The 19,245-nt window shown below is 32.0% G+C and overlaps 1 protein-coding gene across 2 annotated transcripts in view; it reads right to left on the reverse strand.

The window, feature by feature from the left end:
* LOC143194730 (uncharacterized) overlaps window positions 1-19,245 on the reverse strand; it is a 43,105-nt gene that overhangs the window by 20,732 nt on the left and 3,128 nt on the right. The gene's annotated exons all lie outside the window — the stretch shown is intronic.

A 19,245-nucleotide genomic window follows, 5' to 3' on the forward strand; every position in this document is an offset into this window, starting at 1 on the left:
GGTAAAAAGGAGACTTTGAAATATAAAAAACATTTTTTTTAAATCTACACTACGCCACACACGTTCAAATGGTTTTGATTATTTTGTGTCTGCATCCTGTTCTTGTGGTATCCAACAGTAGCAACAGTTCGATATTAACCTGAGAATGACCTCTAAACCCTCTCTTTATTTCTCTTTGTGATTCTCTTGATTTTTCTAGGTGACAGTATGTAAGTATGTAAAGGTCTCGGTGTAAGTAATTAGTCTTTTAGTATCTGGGTGTACTTACTAGACTTGTATTTATATTACATTGCTTTTCAGAGAACGCCACCCCCATAATTTAATTCCGTAGGTACATATAAGTTTTAATATTTGTTGTATAATAGTAATTTATTATGTAATGATAATTGTGGTTTCCTTCCAATTAACCACTACATTTTCTACGACAGAAAGAATTGCTGTAAGATTCGCAAATGTAGCTAACTTATAAAGTAGATGAAGAATTAACCCAATTACACTTCCTTCTGAGACATCTGCTTTAACCTCTTTTATTGTAGAGTAGACTTCTTCTTCTCAACATTCTAACTATGATGTAAGATTTCAATAGTTCCATGTGTTACTTCGATAAAATTTTCTAGAGCTTACAACCCCATCTACGAACATTCTTTATCTTAATAGGTTTTTTCAATGACATCTATTTTTGAACTTGATCATTTGTTAAATATTTTAAACTGGTTTGTTAATATTAAAATTTTCTCTCTATAATGAGTTTAATTAATTTTAACAAGAGTTTTCCAAATGCCTTAGTTATTACCGGTAGCAATGAGGCTATATTCTTTGGCTATTTTCTATCCATAGGCTTTTACTTCTTTTGCTGATATTCCAGATCTTCATCATCAACGTAATTGAGCGTAAAATTGGACTAAATTTGAACTTTCCGTTGAGTTCAAGTATAGAGATCGATTGTGGCTTATAGCTATAGACCTACTACACCACAAGAAAAAATCTAACAGTGTTAAATCACATTATTTTGGTAAAAAATACAAACTAGCATGTGTGGCGTTGTTCTCTCACAGGCTGCTAATATGAAGTGATGAATGACTTTTAACCATTCTTCCACCAACTATTAAAAACCATAGTTCTATTACTGCAAATCTTTCTTTATGTTCAAAAACCTAGCTAAATAGATATCACAAGACTTCATAAAAAATGGTATTCGAACTAGCAAAGCCAGGGCGGTACGGTGGGTGTATCTAAACTTCCTAGCCAATCTCTCTCAAATGTAATCAAGCGACTAACAGTGTATATGATCTAGCGTTGTTTAGCATCTTGAACTGCATTGGCTGTTTTACTGGATGGACTATAACTACAATTACTATTAATTGTTACAATTAAAACCATAGCTAATAAACTACTGAAATTAGTGTGTCTAAAAGTTGTATTGAAAAAGCGGCCAGCCTAAGAGTGTATATTTACTTCTTATGAAAATTAACAAAAAAATGGATGAATGGAAAAAGTAGTTGCTACAAATGGATAACAATTTAATAACTTTTCCTTCATTATCGTTTTAAATACTCTATTTGTATATAACGCTGACCGATATATTCCAATATATAATAACAAAATAAACCAAAGGACGAGAAGCAAAATAATTTAAGTTATTAGTGGAAAATTGCAAAAGCATACCACAGAAACAAATGATACGTGCTCGGACACAAAGTTCGAATATTGGAACTAAGATAAAATCATGGAATCGCCTCGTTATTGTCGCAACGTACGTGTGAGTTTTGGTGAGCTTTCGATCCCTTTGACCTCGCTAGAAGTTCCGTTTTCAGGTTATTTTCGAGTTGAGAATGTCAGCCTGGAGGCAACATCAGTTTGTCCAAACATTTCGACGCAGAAAAGCAAGAAAAACAACTGCATAATATCTAAAAGTTCAGTGATGCCATAGTAACAATACGGACGTTTAGTATTTAGATACTTTAAATGTTAATTTGTGTTTATAAATGGTAGTACTAGCTCTAATTTACATAGCTTACTCCAGTTAATATCCATAATAATTTCACAAATAATATTCCCCTCAAATAAAACAAGCATTATGTTTATGATTCGGGGCGGTAAAACAGAAATCATCATTCGACAACCTCCCCTTATTGCTTCGAAATTAAACTTATATACTTAATTTAACCGTAAAATGCCGCAGGACTGGAAATTAATTAAATCAGCCGCGGGTTTTAATAACGTCTTTTAGCGCGGATATTCGGCAACCAACAATACGCCGTAATATAAATCCCGACAATGAACTCGCACAGGTGTGGCAACGAAGTAGTTTTAAACGAAATCATCTTTAAAAGAAGGATACAATGGAACCACTTGTGCGAAATGCAATTTCCAGGGAGTATTCGGTAAATGGTAAGCGGCTTAACGTTGGTCCAGGGCCGGAATAAAAATTATTTTTCAAATTTATTTTATATTTTTGTATAAATGTAAGGTTTTTTGATAAATTTGCTTTGATGTTGAAATTAATCGCCTCATTATTATAGAAAGGCCCATGTGTCGATCATAATATCCTAGATGGTCTGAATGTTGCCTTTAAGGGAATCGATTTATTGCTGACTTCAGAAACATCCACAAGAAAAGTCAGACGGTACTAAATAACACGATCTTGATAGGCAATTCAATCAATCTAAACCAAAAGAAATCTATTATCATTTTACATTGCTCGCTATTTCTGGCTGTGAATTTCCTTCGTCCATATACTGGAATTATAAAATCTGATGGTGTATATATTGCAACTAGTTATTCACTATCTAGTAATTTTTTCTTAATATTGTTCTTCAAGTGTATATCTAAGATATCAGATCCAAAGTTAATTAGCGTTTGATGGATGTACTCCCATTGGTGCACTCCACATAAGTTTAAAACCAATACTAGTTCAAAGAATTTTTGTCTTTTTAACCACCTAGTAGTTCAACTGTTGTCGAGCACTTGGATTACTTCGACGTTTTCTTGTACGGGCGATCTCATAAAAAATATTTTCGCAAACCGTTTAATTTCTTCTCTGATCATTAGTACTCTTATGTAATTGATATCCTTGTGTCTAATAGACCATATGACATTAACCATATTATTTTGCGAAGAAATTTATTTTGATAAGTTTGGATCATATCGATATTAGATTTCTTTGTGCCGCCCTATTGTCGCACACTGGAGGTCCACACTGACTTCAATATTTGTTTATATAGTTATATATGTACAGTTATGATGTTGTTATAAAGTGACAATTCGGATTGTCATCCAAAACCAAGCACATTTTTATGAGCCATATAATGTTTGGTTCATTTCTGCTTAACATGTTCTTCCCACTTAAGCTTGATATCTAATACCATGCCCAAGTATTATAGCTGGCAAATAATCCATCATTATACTGTGAAATCGACGTATAGACGTTGTTGATAGCTGTTTATAATCTATTTACAGTTATCTCAATGTTTGCTACTTATAGAGATTAAGGCAGTATCATCAGCATAGTTATGTGGCCAGTGTTACAATATGGCACTAAGAACAGAACACTGTAGTACACCCGCATAGACGGTTTTCAAATCTAAATATTCGTCACCGTATATTATTCCGAAATAACGATTAGAAATGTAGGATTTGAGAATCTGGTCCCTTTAACTAGGTAACTCGTTTTCTATTGCAAATATGCTTGTCAACATTCTTAAGCAGCTTAAGATAAAAATTAGACCCAAAAGTCAAAAATAATTTAGACGTGCTGCTCAAACATATAACTTGCCATAAAAATTTGTTATAAAGCTGAGTAATAAAAAGGTGAAAGAGGTTAAAAAGACTCAAGTTTTTATCAAAAATTATAGTTCCTAGGTTATTATTAAAAATACAAGTAAAACCCACAACTCTATACGAAACAACATAATGGATTTAGTAATAAAACTTTTTTTATATTGAAATTAATTTAAGAATGATTTCGAACCCCCAAAAAATTCTACGTAGTCTGGCTGAACATCTATTCTTAGAAAAATATCAATAATTTAGTCAATTATCGAACAACACTAAAATTCAAGAACTTAAACAAAAAATAGAAAAAAGTATTGACGAGCTATGAATAATAGTATAGTAATTGTAAATCCCCAATAGTATAGGAATCATCAAACTGGCTAATTTTATTCGCATAATTCATGTAATTGCAACTAATGTATATATTTATCTAGTCGTATATTGTTTCTTAAGTTGTTGTTTGACAATTATATTTGAACATTTAATGTAATTATTGCTTTATTCAAGAGATAATAACTTCCAATGATATGACGAAAACAATTTCACTTAAATGATTTCAGTATGTCACTGCCAAATTTATTTAATTTATTAATTTTTTCCATATATTCCTGTAAATACAGACAATTTTATTTTTTCCAAATATCATTATTAACAATTAAAGTTAATAATAATATATATTATATTACAAATTAATTTTAATTGTGTAATAACTTTAAAAAAACACTAAATTTATTTGATATTATTTTTTTGTTAAAAATATATGCTACTTACATTACTTACTACACTGAAACAAAAAAAAAGTTAAAAAAGATTTTGAAAAATATGTCGCAACTTTTACACAAATTTAAAATAACATAGAATATTTTTGCAGGCAATAGTAACCTCTTTAGGGAATACTCATGTGAATTAAAAAGGTTCAAAATTCTCAATTGGAGATAAGTCAGGATTACTTTTTACTTAAATCCATATAGATGCATTTCTTGCAATCACTACTTTGTTGTTCTGGTGGTATGACATGCTCCACGAGCCTGATGAACTATCCTTATAGTAATTTAAACATAATAAAGAACGCCGATAAATCTTACGAATTCAATTTTAAACTTTGTTGTATTAACATTGTCACCAATGGATATGAAATTAAAACTACACGCACTATTTATTGTCTTACTTCTAAAAACTGTAATTACAGTATAAAAATTATAGTGCTATTATTATGAAAATTAGAACTACAACTTTACCAAGAACAACTATTACTGATTACGGCTCTGGTGTCCTCTCTGCCGTCTCACAATTAAAATCGGCGTATGGCCGCATCCAGATTTCCAGCGGATTTCTAATACTCGGCTAAAATTTACTCGTCAAACTTAATAATCTTTTGTTAGAAGGATCTTTTATGTTACGGGCGGACATATTGTGACGTCCCAAGTAAAATCCTGAAGGAGGATTTAATCCAGTTGGAGAGAGCGGACGAATTTGCGCTGAATAGTGATGCCGTCGCTGCTACTGATGATGATGACGTAAGCGTGGGGGGGGGGGGGGCAGTAACAGACGCGAGGCGACAGAGCGAACCGGTGATGGTGAGGGGGGTATGGATAGATACAAGGCGGGATAAATGGGAAGCGAAAATATACATGAAAGAGTTTTATTTGCTGTACGAGTTTTTGGGATCCAGCAGTTCTTTTTGGTTGTGGTTATTTGGTTTCACAAAACGGAAAATAATTACGATCGGATAGATTTATGGGGAAATAAGGAATTTGCTCGTTTTATATTAAGTAACTTTATTAGAAATGAAGTTATGTTGGTTTAAGATACAAAAATTAATAAGATCAAATCAGAATATATATAAAACAATAGTGAACAAACGTTTGTAATATCTAATATTGCATGCGAACATCCAACCAACCGAAAATCATTTAAATTCAAATAATCAAATCTATGGCCATTCACGGTAAACCCCTGTTGCAACTATAGTAATAAGCAGGAAAACACTTAGACAACATACTACCCTTATAAGTTCTAGTAAACCAGGTAGTAGACATGGTACTTCGATAAACAGTAGCAATGCGAGAGTCAAACAATCGCAGTTCAGAGTTATAAGTTAGGGAAAAATGCAGATACACATGGCTTAAATGGTTTAGACCTATTTGTTGCATGAATCATGAATCATGACATCTAGAGCAATTCTTCGCGGAATAGATTTGTAGAGTAATTTGAAGAGTGCTCTGAATAGTTTCCAATGGAACCTTGTCCATTCTCTGCTCTAAAACTGCCCATAATGAATCAATTATGTTGACGTCTGGCAATCGTGCTGCATATAGAAGATGTTTGATGATATTTTGATGCTCAATTCTGATTCTCTCAATGCTATTCAGATTCTGATGATCAAACCAAGACTGTAATTTTATGGCTGTAACTATAGGCGCATTATCACCTTGGAATATGGCAGTTTTGGCATCAATATGCTAGTCATATTAAGAACTTACGAGGGGATAAGAATATTATTAAGGGTATCGGGATTAATTCGAAGTAAATCGCTCAATAATGTGAAAGAGATAATTGATTGTAAAGCTGCTGGAAGCAGTTAGTCCAGATCGAAGGCTTCTATTGGGGTTCTTCATACGTTAACCCGGCTGTTTGTAAAAAACAATGAAACCGTGATTCGTCGGAGTATACCACATTCTTCCAGTCATCAAGTGTCCAGGTTTTATGACCGTTGCACCATTTCATTCGCGGCTTAGAATTATAAAGGATTTCGCAATCAGAGCTCTTCCGAAAATGTTAGTTTTGTGGAGCTCCCGCCGTACTGTGTTTGTCAAATGAGTTCTGAGTTTTGCTGTCACTTTTGCCCCGGTAGAATTATGTTGCCTGTTATTATTCCTATTCGCCGATGATGTTTTGCCATATTTTACCCGTCATTATTTATGAAACATTAAACATCTGAGAGATCACACATTAACATCCTCAACATGGCCCACATAATGGCTCAAATTCATTGAATTATGCACTATAATCATTGAAAATTAGATCAGTTCCACACATAGCGGTACATATGTGTCTTTCAAATAACAATATAATATAATGCTGCACACACAGCTTACTTTATTCCACTATAACATCGATTCGGCCTCATTGAAAATATTGTGTTTGAACCGAGTTTATTTATACCCAATGTCAGATATTATTTTGTCATATCCTGTATGTTGTCCATGTACATATCGTTCAATTTCAGCTATTGATAATGGTAGCAATAAGAACATAAACACTATATGTTTATTAATACATTACCTGGCGGATTTCGTATAGAGGGGCCTCCTCTGTATACAAAAAGAAATTTTGGCCTAAACGAACACACATTTTGATTAAAACAAACCTTTAACATTTGGGCGTAGGGCTTTATCATGTAACTACCTTAGAGATTTAGCATCAGAAACTGAATAACGAACAGATCCACCAACGTAAGCTGCCAATATGCAAAATACTATATGTGCTACTGACACAACATCGCTAATACTTGTAGGTTATGTTATTAACAGATGATTCATTTTATATTATTATATAGATTTTGAAATCAGACAATTTTACGCTCTCCCTTGCTGGCATCTTATTTTGTTAGAAGAAAAAGATTTGAATACCAATAATAATCAAATAATAAAACACCTAATAATTCGAAATATACTTTATAAAATATTTTTTAAAAAATTGAACCGACTTCAAAAAATAAATAAGGAAGTCATTAAAAAGTAAGAAATAATCAAACTTAGATTTTTAGCACAAAAAAAACCGTTATAAAATAAAATATGTACATAATAGTTGTAACAACTAAATAAAAATAAACAAAAATCTTATTTAACCTATCTACTACACGTATTTTATATTCCACTATATACACACAATTTAGCTTAATACCTAACTAAACCTATTTATCAATTTACAGTATTATTTTAACTAATACCAACTGATCACTTTGAAGTCGGTATAGATATATATGTATAATGACATAACATGTACAATTAAAATTATTTCTTACGTTCTAATATTTTTTGCAACTTTATACATACAATTCAAAAATAAATTATATATACATAATTAGGAACAAACACTCTCTCATTCAGCAGACATCAACAAAGAATTCTTAAAGATCATGTGTCGTTGAAAAAAACTAAAGGAAAAATAAAAGCACGAGCCTAAATACTAAACGTTTTAAGAATGGGCTTAAATACCATGACGCTTGTAACTCGACACCCCAGGTGACGGTTTTTGGGGGTTTTCAGTTAAAAAAAGCTAACTATTTTTAAATTTGTTTTCTGTATTTAGTTTGGTAAACTGGTGAACGACAGGAAATATGGCCGATGTCTGATAGTCTGAAGCCTTTGTTTTGTTACCGGTTATTTAGCAACCCATTCTAATTAAGTAAACAAACAATTTAATTTTATCTTAAGGGCTGTAATCCTAATTCACATTAATACTCATCTTTTATTCTATATACAATAGTAAAAAAGCTCTGATTGTTTAAGTTGCTATAACATTTACATACCGACCTACTTATGAAATGTCCTTAGTGCTTCTTATATTCTGTTTAAACCCATAAACAACGAAGTGACTGACTTACTATATATTGCGATAAGTCTATACAACAACGTTAGAGAACTTTACATCGAAAATATCGGATAATAACATTGGTTTCACTAAAGCTTCACTATAAATCCAATATTATACATGCATATATAAATGTAAAATATCATTAGTTTACGTTTGATAGACCAATGGAAGTGAAAGGAAAAAAAGAAAATTTATATAAGGACTTATTAATATCAATTTCAAAAAAATGTAATGTTTTTGTCTGAAGATTTATCAACAAACTTATAATGTGGAACTACTATTCTAAGTGTAACTATAAACAAAAGATTAGACAAATGTCTTCCAATACAAGTGGATTTCGTCACTTGGTAAGAGCCCCATTTTACTTATTCTTCCTAAAGCTGTTTAAATCAGGACCTTGTCTTAGAAAATCAAAATCACCTCTTTTAAATGCGCAAAATAGTTTCGACAATTCTTAGAATTTTACATCTTATATTAGATATGCTGAGTACAAATGTGCTTAATATGGTATATAAAATTTACTACTCTATTGTTCTGTTGTACTTCTGTAGGTTGTACTAAGTACAGATCAGTATGTATTTCACAAATTAAAATTGAATTAGATTACTTAAGCTAAAATTAAGGTTAAGCACTTATACAGTGTACAAGTTCACAAGGATTGATGCACTTCAATCTTTTTATTTCCTGCTTGTTGTCCAGTAGTTATTTCATATTTTAAGATAAAATCTTGGATAAATCCGTAAAGACGTTTGATTTGGTGGTCATCGTATACTCATGTAGCATTGATAATTAATCGAAAAACTTTGTTTTGGCATCGATGGATAAACAATTCTCTTTTATTTTAGGCCAAGTTCGGAGTATTTTACCATACTACAGTACTTTAATATTGAATCTAATCTGTTCTACTTTTTATCTAACTGATTCTTTTTATCTAACTAACTGGTATTTTACTGATTCCGCTTGGACAATCGATATCCGCCAAATAATATATTTAGGTTTTTGTCACTTCATCGTAACATAAAATTGACTTAGACAGATTGAGAGCTATTAAGAGATCGTATTTTTCAGCCTAGTCATTTGCGATTATTGTTGACTGTCATTTATATTTTGTCTACCGCCGTAATAAGCAGAAATACGTATTCTATCATAATTACTGTGTCGCCGGCAAATATTTCAAGGACTGTTTATTTTTATATTAGGATATCAGCTGTATAGAGCAATGGTCCCAAGTCACTACCTTGCGGAACTCCAGCTGAAATCTAAGTATTCTTTGGTAAAGATACTATTCCAGCAATTGACAACGTTAACAACGGCTTAACAATTTGCTTATCTTGTAGATTAGTTCTAAACCCTATACATAGTTAAAAGCTTGTGGGATATCCAGAAATATTGCAATTAGGCAGAATTTATTTTTTCAAACGCTTTTTCAATAATCTCATGCTCTTGGTGAATAGTGAATTAGACATCCAAACTGGAAATCTTGTATTTTTAATAGTTTAATTGTCTGACTCCTTAAAATCCCATAACATTTGGCTGTATTTTACTCACATATAAAATGGTAAATGAATACTCCCCACAAAAAGACTATTGAATATAACGGGTATGTATATTGTAACAAATAACGTACTGAAATGAACGCTTAAATACAGCAGTTTTTTGGGAAATAGAATGGATAAAAACAAGTGTTTTAAAACCTCCAATTTCTATTTATAATAACAGTTCTTATTTCACGACCTGATATATCCGGCGTAAGTAGCAAATAAGTTAACACTATTATAATTATAGAAAGAAATATAAAAAATATATCAACAGCTGGGAAATTAAAGATAGAAATTTCATTATTTTTTGTCACGGCAATTTGAAACGGATGGAAGCAGCTAGACACTTAGATATACATTGCTTTAGTTGCTGTTAATAATATATGCAATAGTGACACTTAACATTTTTGATATCATGCTAATTAAACAGGTTATACAATCAAACACTTTTGTACTTTATGTACCATTGTTTTGGGGAATGGGGAACCGCTAGCAAGTCTAATATATCTATCATACAACGGTTCCAAAATAAAGTTGCCATGCCATTATCGATGATCCGTACTATGTTTCAAATGAAGTGATACAACGCGATATTCCTCTAGAACCAATAATGGGTGTAATTCAACAGGTTTGTTGTACAACAACAATATACTCACTAGTCAGCTAAATATGCGAAGTGACAGTAAAGTGCGTGGACTAAAACGTCTAACATCACCCGACCTTGGATTATTGGACATATATATATATATAGATTTTAGAATAACCTTTAAAATAAGACTAATTAATTAAAATAGTATTTTGTACAAGAGATCACTTAATTTTTATTTTATTATTTAATTAATATATTGTTAATAATCGTTTCCGTCTAACCTACAATTGGTCCTAACTCAGTCTCTGGTGAAATAATGTTTATACATGTCATTGCTGAATTTTTTAATATATGCGTCTCACTACACAACACTACACAAGATCAGATGGTTTGATTCTTTTGAGTCTGTGTCCTGTTCTAGTGTTATCCAAAAGTTGCAATATTTCAATATTAGTATGAAAATGGAGTCTTTCCTCATGCCCCCTTGCAATTCTCTTGATTTCTTGACTGACTGTGGGTATCTGAAGGTCTCGATGTAGGTAATCAGTCCTATAGTAATTGGATGCACCCACAATACTTCTCAGGACTTTGTTTTGAAAAATTTGTATTTTATTAATGTTACTCTTTACAGAACATCCCCATAATTGAACTCCTTATGTCCATATAGGTTTCAATATTTGCTTATATAATAGCAATTTATTATGTAGTGATAATTGTGATTTTCTTCCTATTAGCCAGTACATTTTCCTATATTTCAATTCCAGTTCTTTTCTTTTCTTCTTTATATGTTCCTTCCAGCGAAGTTTTGTATCGAGATTCATTCCGATTGTTGTTGCTATATGGAATAATAGTGTTATTTAATGTTATTGGTGCTTGTAGGGTCTGTTTATAGGTGAACTGCACATGTACAGATTTACTTTCATTAATTCTTATTTTCCAAGCTTGTGTCCAATTTGATCACTTAATGAAGTGATTTTCTACATGCCATGTATATATAATATAAACATAACAAATACTTATTACCCTCTGGACAGATTGTGGAACTACTAAGAGTAATAATTAAAAAAATGTACCATTGCAACATGTGCCAACAAGTATGAAGGTATAATGAAGGGTATTGAAGTCCCGTCAAATATGAAAAATATTAAATTATTTTTTAGTTGCTTTTATTTTCATAGTGAAAATAGATAAACGTTCATTACAAAAAATTATTCTTATTTATACAGATTTTTGGGATGGGAAACTTCGCAGTTGTACGCTACTGCGTACCCACCAGGATTTAATTGTATTCGTTGACATTAATTGAAAGCAAACAACCAAATATTCATTTTTGTATATCTGTTTATAAGACATAATGCAATTTTTAACTAAATGTTTTTAAGTACCGTATTCTAAATTTTTCTTAATACTTTATATCTAATCTAACCATAATTTCCTACTCCAATAAAATCATGTATTTTTTTAATGGTTCGCAGTAAATAATGGAAAAACATTTATACGTTTTTCATTATAGTTCTGCAATTATCTCTAAAACAGTTCCGCTAAGAAGTTAATGTAGGAAAAACACATTTTAGCATATTTTAGAATTTATATTGCGTTCTGGAATTCAATAATACGTTTTCTCATATCATGATTCACATTATTGATATTATACATAATACGCAATAATTGTATTAGTAAATGGTTTTACATTATACTGGAAATTAATTTTTTTATATTTACAATACATGCTATATATGTTATATTACTTCAAATGCTTCTTTCTGTAACTGTTAATAAACTGTCATTCTGTAAAAGCTTTGTCGTTAGTTTTTTTTATTATTGGTCATTTTAATAAGTTAGAAAAAATATAATTTTTGTCAAATCAAATATCAGCAAAATACCTTGGAATCCATCTTGACGGTAGATTAAATTGGAAGCATCATGTTAGACAAAAAGCAAAACGCATTAGAACCAAAATAAAACAACTATACTGGTTAGTCGGAAGATACTCTCAACTTGATCTAAAATCAAAGAGGTTGATCTATAATACAATTATAAAGCCAATTTGGACCTATGGGGTGCAAATATGGGGTTGCACTAAAAATTCAAATCAGTTAGTCATACAGCGCTGTCAAAACAAGGTTCTTCGATTGATTACCAATGCCTATCGCTATGTAACCAATGAAGAACTGCACGATGACCTGGAAATCAAATGGATTTGCGAAGTTGTGCAGGATTTCACCTTAAAACACGAAAGAAGATTACTAAATCATACTAACGTGGAAGCAATACTACTGCTGGACAGCGCGCAGGATGTCAGGAGATTGAAACGAACAAAACCATACGAACTTGTGTGAACATTTAGTGTGTATTATTAGTGTAAACTATAGCTATAAGTTAATAATTAATAAATAATTATAATTTTATAATTGAGGAATACATACTGATGTATTTTCTCGCACTCGTCTTGCTTATTAATTAATCTAAGTACATAGGAAAAGTAGTAATAAATTAATTGTAAGTTAAGATTGTACTAAGCGTATCTAATAAAGATGTTATAAAAAAAATATATCAAATATCACTCGTAGCGTATAAGTACCATTTTTAGCCGACTTCGAAAAAGGAGTACGTTCTATGTTCGGCTATATATATATTTTTTAATGTTGCCGATTTCTCCACCAATTGTGGGCCAATTTTCAAAATTCTCTGTTGATGCGAAAGAGTGCACTTCCGTGGTGGCCCCATTGACACCAAATCAGGATCTGTTAGGAGAAGAAGAGGAAATCGAGGAAAACGCTCAAATTTTATAGGCACATACAAGGTTTTTCACATATTTTTTATCTAAATTAATCAGATATTTGGGTATAATGTTATTGCTAAGCTGATGTGACGGAAAATCGGAAGTCATTCAGCAAACATTTTAAAATAAAATAAGTACATAATAATCTTTGTATAACTATATAAAAATAAACGAAAACCTTATTTAACCAATCTACTACAGGTATTTTCTATTTTACTACTATTTTTACTACTTTCTATTTACAATATTATTTTAACTACTACTAATTAATCAGTTTGATATTGATGCCGAGCTCAAACAATACAAAAATAATAATAATATAATTTTGTGACATACACAAAATATTAAATTACCAACAAAACAAATCTAAATTAATATAACTGTTTGGGTTAGGCACCGAATTTAAAGTAATCTGGTGGCAGTAGTGAAAAGAATATTGTAAATAGATAAATAGGTTTAGTACGCTAAATTGTGTGTATATAGTAGAATATAAAATACGTCTAGTAGATAGTTTAAATAAGGTTTTTGTTTATTCTTATTTAGTTATTACAACGATTATGTAAATATTTTATTTTAAAATGTTTTTTTTTGTGTTAAAAATCTAAGTTTGAGTATTTTTTAATATTTAGTGACTGATGCAGTTGATTTCCTTATTTATTTTTTGAAGTCGGTACAACTTTTTTATTAAAAATATTTTTTCTCTCTAAAAATGTATCTCCGACAAAAGCGAAATCAGCAGGCGTCCATTGTGGTAGATAGTATTGAATTAAAGCCTAAATAACAATGAATTCATTGTGTCGGATTTTGTGTCTATTAAAGTATTTTTGCGAAGAGTTGCATATTAACAGACGTTTTTTATTAATTACCTGATTCTGCAGCAATTTAAACAGAAGTTATTTTTAAATCACATCATCACTGGTAACACAAGATGTAAAATTATTTAGAAATACTGAATTGTAAATTCTAAAAGATGCTAAAGATGATGCTCCATCTAACTACCATTTGTTCTGATAAATGAAGCATGGTTTGTCGAGACATCAATTCACTTATGAAACCTACAGTAAAAAAACTTTCTATCAAGTGATATTAATTAGAAAATTCAATAATCAGAATAGGTTGACGGATAAAATGGCTGCCGTGGGATTAACCGTTGTTACAGAGATTTTAACAATTTTGTAACATTATATGTAGCGTACATGTTTTTCAACTTTAGCAACAAACATTCTATGTAGTATTACAAAATCAATGTGTAGTAATTTGCATCAATAATAACCGATACGTATATCTGAAAATGGTTTCGTTCAATTTAAACTTCAAGCACCAGCTTCGAATTTGACTAGAGCGTAATCTAGTCAACTGAAAAAAACGTATCAAAATATCAATATATTTCCATCGATAGAATATACTGCCGGCTTGCTAACAGTGGTTAAGGTTACAGGACGGTCCTCCTACTGGTACGGTAGTCGCGGGTTTGAATGCACATCGTTATAAATTTATGTTTCCTACTCTCCATAGACAATAGTGAAATTAGACAAAGAAAGTAACCAGCTTGAATAAAACAAGATCCTCTGGGATTATCTGTAACAGGTCATTTGAAAAGTCCCCGGCCTACCATAGTAAAACACATTTTTCGGCAAAATTAGTTTTTTTATTCAACATAATTCCCTTCAATGGTAATACACTGATTACAGCGACCTTCCAACTTTTCGATACCATTTTTGTCGTGCGATTTGTCCTTTGCTTCAAAATATGCCTCAATTTCGGCGATCTGAAAAGGTCGACGAAAATTTCTTCCTAGCGAGCATTCTTTTGAGATCTGAAAACAGGAACTAGTCGCTGGAGACAAGATCTGGAGAATACGGTGGATGAGGAAGCAACTAGAAGCCCATTTCATGGATTTTTGCCATAGTTTTCACTGACTTGTGGCACGGTGCATTGTCTTGGTAAAGCAGCACTTTCTTTTCCTTCATATGCGACCGTTTTTCGGTTATTTCGCCCTTCAAACAGTCCAATAACGCTATGTAATAGTCGCTTTTGATGGTCCTTTCTTTTTCAAGACAGTCAATGAAAATTATTCCATGCGCATCTCGAAATACAGACGCCATAACCTTGGTTCATCGTGTGCAGTGCAAAACATCGGGTTTATTACGCTTGATCATCTTCAAACACTGCTGCGAATCATCAACTCGTCGTTGTTTTTGGTCAAAAGTGAGCTCGCGCGGCACCCACTTTGCACAGAGCTTTCTCATACCCAAATATTCGTGAATGATATGATGTGTCTGCTATTTCATTCAATTTCAATTTACGGTCATTTAAAATCATTTTGCCGATTTTTTTAATGTTTTCGTCGGTAAGAACCTCTTTTGGGCGTCCACTGCGTTCACCGTCTAAACTTCGCCATAACTAAACTTAGCATACCAATTCTTGATAATTGATTTTCCTGAGGCAATGTCCGGAAATTTGGTACCAAGCCAAGTTTTTGCTTCAACTGTATTTTTTCCCTTCAAAAAGCAATATTTTATCAACACGCGAAATTCCTTTTTATCCATTTTTTCACAATAACAAAAGTTGCTTCACTCAAAATTCTATAATTCACAAACTAATGAACTGACAGCTGTCAAATTTAAACTAACTAAAAAACATATGGATTTAATTCTAGTAGCGCCATCTATGTATCAGGCCGTGGACTTTTCAATTGACCTATTAAGATGTTTGGGAGGGCCGTGGTTCGAAGCTCGCGTTAATCAGTGGGTCCGGTCTAAATAAACTTAGTAAAAACAGACTTTAAAATAGTATAATCAATGAATATTAGAAAAAGCGTTTATTGACTAAAGAGGATGAGTTCAAGCAGCTTATCTCTTTAAATTAGCAAGACAAGTAAAAATAGCGTAAATACTATATTTCCGGTTCTTGATTTAGCTACGAAATTATCAAAAATATGTTGTCTACGTACAATATCATTTTTAAGTTCAAGAAGTGAACATAATTCATATAATGTATAAAAAATAAGCATCAGCGAACAATTTAAAATAACAACTGTTTTCCTGAATACTGCAATATAGTAAAAATATATTCCCCATTTACAAAGATCACCCCTTAGACACACACACGGCGCACAGTTACGGAATTGACCTTTAGCTGGGGCAACTCAGGCGAGGGTGTAACCCTCCCTATTCCTATGCACTTCCGTGCGTTGACCAACTATGTTACTTCCGGCAAATGTCTACAAACAGACAGCACGATTATTTGCACCCCACCGATTCCCATCCAACAAATTGTATTAAAAGCGAAATCGATTGGTGTTAAAGAGACATTACATGGGATTCATATAATATTTACACATCTTTAGACATTATTAATTATCAGTTCAGTGATAATCCGACTCGAATTGATCATATTTAGAAATGGACAGGTTTTCTATACGTATATAAGTACAATAAATAACAATTCTTCAAGGTTATCTATGTTTGTATACGTCATTAACGTTTTGTTTACCTATTTACAACATAACTTATAAAACTTCACTGTCTTCATTTTAGAATTAAAAAAAGTTTTATGGCTAAATATATAACATCATAAAAACTAAAATTCATCAGGACGTCAGTCTTAACTGTGATTCAATGAAACCAGTTTTATGTTATAACATAATAGAACGAAGTCATTTGAATTTGAACAGAGATAAACAAATAATGAAAAATGGGTGCAATTGTCTTAAAGTAAAATATTAAGCATTTGACATTTTACGGTACTATTTTTATAATCAATTTGATTATAAGTCAATACTTAGGCCCATTTGGAGATATGGTACTGAACAGCAGGGGACTACTAGCAAATCTAACATAGCTATCCTCCAGAGGTTCCAGAATAATGTATTGCAAGTCATCGTCGATTCCCCATATTACGTCTCCAACAAACTGATTTAGAGCGATATCCTCTTAGCAGCCATAACGAGTGTGATTCGAAGTATTAGTGCGAAATACTCTGAAAGACTGTGTATCCCGATTCACTCGCCAAACAGTTAAATGTACGTGATGACAGTGAAGTGCATAGACTCAAACGTAAACTATCATACGAACTGATTAACAGACACATAGAGTGAGATAGTGAGATATAATAGTCTTTAGAATAAGTTAGTATAGTATCTAGAATAAGATTTCGATTATAAGTTGTACAGCAGATCACTTACTGAAGCGACATGTCAGGATAGTTATATTGTATAACGGATTAATTAAAAAAACATTGATTATTTTAAACAAAATTTAAATTAAAAAGAATTTAAGTAAATAAATAAAGTTCTAATCGGACGACGCCATGTCTAGTGAGTATGCTGAGTGCAACAGAAGCTCGAGCTGCAACAGATTATCCTTCATAACTCTTGCAACATATAGCCGAGAATTTTCATGCAATAGGATGACTTTGCATCTCTTCTTTGTCTTTTTTGGTACAATAGGTTGCTCATTTGGCGTCTGTATACACCCCTAGTAACAGTTCCATTCAGTTTTAGAAGCTCGTAACACCTTGCTAATCCCACTATATACATGAATATTCCGCTTCGGTGTTAATATGATGACTCTCCTTGATTAACCCATGACTTTTTGTGCTTGAAAATCTCGAACTGGCTTCACTGTTTAACGCTAGTCACAATACGCCACAGAAAACTATTATTTTTACTTCTAGCCACCAATGAAAGCGAAAACTTTAATCGGTTGGCATGTTTAGTTAATTCGTGTGTTTTCCCTTCTTTTGTTCCAATGCATGCAAATATTTGAAAACAATTGATACGTGAATTATCAGGCTGTCTGAAAGTCATTTCAGAGTTTGGGCGGAATTTCCCTACAGTACATTTTGGAATTCATTGTCTTCGACCTTTTTTGATCCTCCAGACCATTATTTATCATTGAAATCAAAGTAACTACTAAGCATAGAAAAATTGAGGTAGCGTTGGTTCTTCTTCTTCAAGAAGAATGCAAAAAGTGAATCATGTATTACGTGACACAGTCTTATTGAAGCGACATGTCATCCACATCAATTTGAACAAAAGGAAATATGTTGCTATGTAAGGATAATAAAAATCTAACTAATAAGTATCTAACTGTCGCTGATTAACATGCTTCTCCAAGAATTTTCAATCCAATAAAGCCTCTGGTCCAAAATCATCACCAAATCCTAACATATTTCTTTTTCAACAGTAACTCTCGAGTTTTCTGGAGGCAATTCAAAATTTTGTTTAAATTACAACAAATTTTAGATTTCTAATTGGAAAGTTATTTCAGTTTTGATAATATTAGTGTTATATAAATGGATTCATTGATTATTGATTTCAGTGCTGCTTTTGAAGATTCTATTCAAAAGATGTATCTCTGTCTCAGGCTGTAGCAAAAGTACAAGTAGTGGTCAACTGGCCATGTTAATTTTACGTTACGGCGAAATGACAAAAACCTAATTATATCACTTGATGGATTCCCGATTCCTCAAGCAGAATCTTTAGCTGATTCTTATCTCGGAATGTATCTCGATGGTAGGTTAAATTGGAAACATTATGTCAGACAAATAAAGCAGGTTAGACTCAAAATCAAGCAACTGCACTGGTTTGCCGGACGATACTCTCAACTTGACCCAAAATCAAATAGATTGGTTTATCAGTCAATCATAAAGCCAATTTGGAGCTATGGGTTGTATTAAAACATCAAGCCACTAGTAAACCAACGCATCGAAAACAAAATTCTACGATTAATTACCAATGCTTATCGCTACCTAACCAACGAAGAGCTGCACTGTCAAATGGATTCACAAAGAGATCCAAGATTTTTCCTTAGAACATGAGATAAGTTTTCTAAATCACAGCATCGTGAAGGCAATACAACAATACTGGACAACACATAGGAAATCAGAAGTTTGAAACCAAACCACACGAACTTGTTTAGTGTATAAGAGTATTCTTAACTTTGGCTTAAATAGATTAG

Source organism: Rhynchophorus ferrugineus, unplaced genomic scaffold (assembly GCF_030347505.1).
Source record: "Rhynchophorus ferrugineus isolate W39M unplaced genomic scaffold, kcgeb_rfMv2 rfM4, whole genome shotgun sequence".
NCBI lineage: Eukaryota > Metazoa > Arthropoda > Insecta > Coleoptera > Curculionidae > Rhynchophorus > Rhynchophorus ferrugineus.